The following is a 6,414-nucleotide window of genomic DNA, read 5'->3' as shown; positions in this document are numbered from 1 at the left end:
GTTTGGGGAACATAATAATAAGAAACAGAGTAAAACCAATATGTTCCCAAACTTTGTTTGGGGAACATAATAAGAGTATCGCCAACAGTACATAATATATATGCCCTTGAAAAGCTAATATAGGGTGTTTTTCTGACACCAAAGATCGCCGCGGTGGCCTAGAGGTTAGAGCGTTCGCCTTGCATGCAGAAGGCCTGGTTCGAATCCCGGCCGTGACAGATCTTAGTTGTTAAAACAGGTTGTGGCAGTTCCATCGCCAAACGCTCAGCATCAGGTGTGAATGTCACAGATCCTCGGAGATGACCTTAAAAACGGATGTCTAGTGTCACAGGAGGTGTGGCACACTAAAGAACTTGCACTGCTTAATGGCCGTAAGCGCCGAGCATAGGCCTAAATTTGAAGCCCTTCACCAGTCTTGGTGACGTCTCCATATGAGTGAAAAATTCTCGAGAGAGAGACGTTAAGCAAGATACAATCAATCAATCAATCTTACACCATGATTTGTAGAATTTGGTTGGCTTCAGGTAGATCAGCAATCATCAGGGTGTGACATACTTTCTTTGCATCGTAAAAACAGACAAATCATGTACTGCCTATGTAATATTTTCACTTGGCATAAGGTGTATGTGTACCAAGTTTGATTGTCCTAACCCCAACGGTTCAGTCTGTATCCTGTTACTCTGACCTTGAGAAACAATAGGTATCCTCCAATTGGCATAAGGTGTATGTGTACCAAGTTTGACGATCCTATATAAAACTCGGAATTTTGCATTTAAATTTTTTTTTTTTTTCAAATGAATTTTCATTTTATGCGGGATCAGGGAACGAAAAGGAACAACAACTCTGAAATTTTTGTATGTACTAATGACTTACAATATTCTGAGCAGATTGTGACCTAGCCATCACCTAGGTCTGAATGTGATGATTGAATACACGTATCAACACTTTGCGAAAGTTACGTCCCTTGTCCGCCATCTCCAGGATAAAAATCGTATTTCCCTACGTTGGCCTTTGTAATTTTCCTATCTGTAGCTTTGACATCTGTTATTTTTCCATCAATTGCAGTCAACTTCAATAATGCCCCAGATTTGGGCAACCCATTTACTTGTATGAAAACTTGGCAATTGGCTAAAATTCAAAGTAATAACATCTTACATTTGGTAAGGTAAAGATGAAAAACTTGGTTTTTCACCGATTGACCTTTGGCTGACCCCGCAAAGGGACGTAACTCGCGGCGAAGTGTTGATACGTGTATGCCATATATAAATATATATATAAATTCCAAAAATATGGTCTCTTAGTTTTGTCAGATAATTATGTCTATTTCACTAGTTTTATTGCAATATCTTAATAAGATAGTCATGATAGTGACCAACACCTACAGTACCCGCAACGTTATTCTTGACATTCCTAACGTGCTCTATCGTTCATGTATCCTATCGTATCGTGCGTGTATCCTATCGTATCGTGCGTGTATCCTATCCTATCGTGCATCAGGTTTTCCGTTTTCTATCGTGTTTTGCGTTTATCAGGTCTATCGTGTATCGTGTTCTGCGTGTATCAGGTTTTCCGTTTATCGTGAAATTCGTTTATCGTGTAGCTTCAGAAACTATCGGGATCGTATATTAAATCTAATGAAAAAGTAAGATACTTTCCGAAAGCTTTATTCAGAGCTTGATGCAAAATAACCCCCTTCCTCGCTACACACAAAATATTACTTGGTTTTATTTGATATCCAAGATAATAGACATTAGAATAAGAGAGCTATTGAAGCATGACATCACTACGTTATATTACATTTTGTTAATTCCCTGTTTAATTGCTAAACGCTCGGCATCAAGTGTGAATGCCATGGGTCCTCGGAGATGACCTTAAAAACAAACGCCCCGTGTCACAGTAGGTGTGGCACGCTAAAAAAAACCCTCACTTCTCAATGGCCGTAATTGCCGAGCATAGGCCTAAATTTAAAAGCTCTTCACCGGTCATGGTGACGTCTCCATATGAGTGAAAAATTCTCGAGCGAGACGTTAAGCAAGATAAAAATCAATCACTCCCTGTATGATTCATATATTAAACATTAGGTGACAATATACGTTGTAGAATCATTGGCTGAGAAAATCCATATAGATACCAAATAATGAATTCAATACCGTATATAGTTTAGTTTCCGGATTTTAGCTGTAATGACGTTAAAAAAACATAAATAGAATTTTTAAAAAACAACAAAAATAAACGTACAACCGTGGATAAATAAATTATATGTTTTAGGTATATAATGAATATTGAAATCCTTCAATGTTATTATCAACATAATGTAATTATTTTGTACGTATCAAACTTTCGTTCTGTCTAATTTGTTTCTAAATTTACAACATTTCTATCAGGTTTTCCGTTTATCGTGAAGATCGTTTATCGTGTTTTGCGTTTATCAGGTCTATCGTGAAGATCATTTATCAGGTTTTGCGTTTATCAGGTTTACCGTGTATCCTATCGTATCGTGCGTGTATCCTATCGTATCGTGCGTGTATCCTATCCTATCGTGCGTGTATTGTGTTCTATCGTTTATCATGTCAAGAATAATGTTGCGGGTACTGTATCTACTAAAATTAATAGTAACTAATGATGACTCGTGACACTAGCTTACATATTTATCTGACACGTCTACTTGTCAAATGTTCTATCGATTTAATTAGTACAAATACATATGTCAACTCGTCAAACTTTTATATTGACTTGTCAGAATTTTTTTTTTGTGACACATACTGAAAAGGAGAAAATGTAGAAACAACCCATCTGCCACTGAACCGGTGGCCCCTAGATTTAAAATCCAGCATTCTACCAAATGAACTAAAGAGAGGTCTCATTATCTCAATGCTAGTAGTATTACTAGTAATATATCAGATGCATATCTAATCATAGTGCATAGATATGGCACGCCAAATTCATTGTATATGCTTTCTATGTATGGCACGCCAAATTCACAAAAATGAGCTAAACATAGTTTCACAGTTGATGAACTAGGTTTATCGACTGTAAACTATAGTTTACGGACCGTAAACTATAGTTAACGACGTTAATCTATATTTCACATCTGTAAACCATAGTCAACAGATAATCTATATTTCACAAGCGTAAACTATAATTAACAATGAAAACAATCATTAGCGATTGCAAAACATAGTTTATCTGATAAATACGGTTTCACGATTGTAAACTACGGTTTACAAGTCTAAACTATTAATAATTCCAATGTTATTTATTACAAGTGTTTTGAATGGACAAAAATAAAGCTGAACAAGAGTTTACAAATCAATAAATCCGAAAACGCGATGTATTCATACACGCCTGAAAACAAACAACATAGTGCGGGTAACTATTCAAATTTTTGCAATTGTTAATAAAGTCAATGAATTGGAATTATAAGAATCAAACATTCTTTTTGAAGAATTTATCGATGTGTAAACTCCGGCCATTTTACTCACAAACTTAACATAAAAGTGCTTCGCACTTTTATTCAGTTTGTGAGTAAAATGTCCGGAGTTTACACATCGATAAATTCTTTAAAAAGAATGTTTAATCCTATATTAACAAATGTAAATGATAGTTTACGGTTTGTAAGATATAGTTTATAGTCATTTATAAATGCGCCGAATTCACAAAAAAGTGATAAACACAGTTTTGTAAGATATAGTTTATAGTCATTTAATGCGCCAAATTCACAAAAAAAGTGATAAACACAGTTTTGTTTAATATAGTTTATGAGTAAAAATGGCAGTTAGCTATAGTTTACGATCAAAAACTCTAAATAACGAATGTTAAACATAGTTTATCTGATAAATATAGTATCACAATTTGTGAAACTAGGATTAACAATTGTGAACTATAGTTAATTGTTAACGTTTATTTAAAGACAGATAAACTTGGATTAGCATTTGTAAACTATAGTTTACAACCGTTAAATATAGTTTTACGGATGAAAACTATAGTTAACGAATCGTTAACTACAAAACTATAGTTAACGAATCGTTAACTATAGTTTACAGTTGATAAACCTAGTTTATCGACTCTGAAACTATGTTTAGCTCATTTTTGTGAATTTGGCGTGCCATACATAGAAAGCATATACAACATTTCAGGTAAACCCACCCACTAGTATCCGAGACAATGCACAGAGTCTCAGACATGATTTATAAACAGATCATAATGGATAAGTTCATTCCAATGTAACCCCCAACACACACAAACTCCGTTGTGTTATAGGAGAAAGAGAAAAAGATTACAGGGTACAGTGAAAAATGAAGAAAAAAAAAGTAAAACAAAAATCAAAAAAGTAAGGGGGTGCACCCCTACCTTGTGAACAACACTTGTATAAATCTAAACCAAATAACATTTATTCTATTGAGTTCTAGGGGTATATTTATGCAACATTTATTCTATTGAGTTCTAGGGGTATATTTATGTAACATTTATTCTATTGAGTTCTAGGGGTATATTTATGTAACATTTATTTTATTGAGTTCTAGGGGTATATTTATGTAACATTTATTCTATTGAGTTCTAGGGGTATATTTATGTAACATTTATTCTATTGAGTTCTAAGGGTATATTTATGTAACATTTATTCTATTGAGTTCTAAGGGTTAATTTATGGGGTTCTTTGTGGTTCTATGGGGTTGAAAGAATGCGTGGGTTTACTTACAGTGACTTATCGGAACAATAGTCAACCTGTTTCATGTACAAATTGATAGAAAAATTATATGTAAGTAAGGAAACCGACTATGTTTTTATAGACCTAACACAAAGCAGTCAAGTAGCAGAACAGTCTCTACCCAGAGTTATCGTTCCTTACACTCACTTCCACCTCTGTCAACGTCTCAAGGGTTTTACAAGACTTCTGTAAATTGGCACATATGCTCAAATTAAGTATGGTTTTGACTTCAGTTACAAAAATATACATAAATAAATAAATATTGAGCAGATGTCAAGTCTTTTTGTGACACAAGAAGCATTGATTGGGTTGAAACACGGATATTGGGTAGTTCTATTGCACCAGGCCTATATGTGCATGAAGAATATATAGTAATGGAAAAAAATCTACAAATAGGGCCTAGTTGCTTGTCCTACATTTTCCCCAATATTTTATAAAATAGGCCTAGTTCTTAGTTTTATTAGCCGTAAAAAAAAAAGTGGATTTACATGTGGAATAACATTGCTCAAGTTATTTTGAGACGTTAATAACAGAAGTGTAAGTGAGAGCAAGGAACGACAACTCTGGGTAGAGATTGGTAGCAGAGAAGTTGATCGGCCGAATCGAACTAAGCCCGGAATAACACGGAGACGCGCTAAGAATCAAGTGACCCGACTACAGTACAGTTGACCTTCTATTGTATAAATATTATTTGGCATAGAATATTTCACCAGTGTACCTGGATTAAAAACATGTCGACGAATAAGCCACTTTTATACTACTGCACTGTCTCCATGGACGCCAGCTTAAAGCCAACTTCGCATCAAAATCGGCTTACCCGGCGGGATGCATGCGCAATATTCAGGCTCACAATCAAGTGTGTCGCCGGTTAACCCGAGTGGGGATCATTAGAATCAAATATGCTAATTATGTAAGGTACCGACCCTGTAGACCTACTGATTTTCCACGAATAATCATGACAATATTGTTATATTGAAGTCTAAGTTATGAATCAAACAATGAAAGGTGCGCACTTCTTTCAAACCAGTGCAGTTTCGATTCAATCTGACTAAAGTACAGACCTATATTATATATAATAATATAGATCTGTACTTTAGTCAGATTGGTTTCGATTCTACATGGAATAATTAACACTAACAGTAGATTCTACCTGCTTTCGGTTCTCATTCCAAGAATCATAAACCAAAGACCGGCAAAATTAAATCTTACGTAGATTTTTCGTGTGCAAGTAGGCAGAACTTTGATCCTAAACGGTATAGATGTTTTGCACACTCGGTGCCGTCATATTTAATTACCTAATTATATATGCGTGTCAAAGGTCATAGGGAAAAAAATGACGTAATCATGGACGCAGCCTTTTGACAAATCAACGATGTATGCTTTTCCCCCCAAAGTTTTTAATGATTTATCTCTTATATTATGATAGAATTTGTTTACATAATAGATAAAGAGGACCAAAGGTTTACTTTAGCATATCTTTTATGGAAAAGTTCCTTTCTAGAATTTCTATGAGAAACTATTTATTGGCACTAAAGTTGCTTTTCATACCTTGACATATTACATCTGAATATTCGAAGTATTAGACACAAACTAGGTCATTTAAATTCTTTTGTTCATGACTTTGATATTTTATGTTTTTCTGAAACCCATCTAGATAGTTCAGTGAGCAACGATAAATTACTTCTTGACGGCTTTAATAAAATAAT

This window comes from Ostrea edulis, chromosome 4 (genome assembly GCF_947568905.1).
Source record: "Ostrea edulis chromosome 4, xbOstEdul1.1, whole genome shotgun sequence".
Classification (NCBI taxonomy): Eukaryota; Metazoa; Mollusca; class Bivalvia; order Ostreida; family Ostreidae; genus Ostrea; species Ostrea edulis.
The sequence above is the reverse complement of the archived record's forward strand: the minus strand, read 5'-3'. Positions refer to the sequence as shown.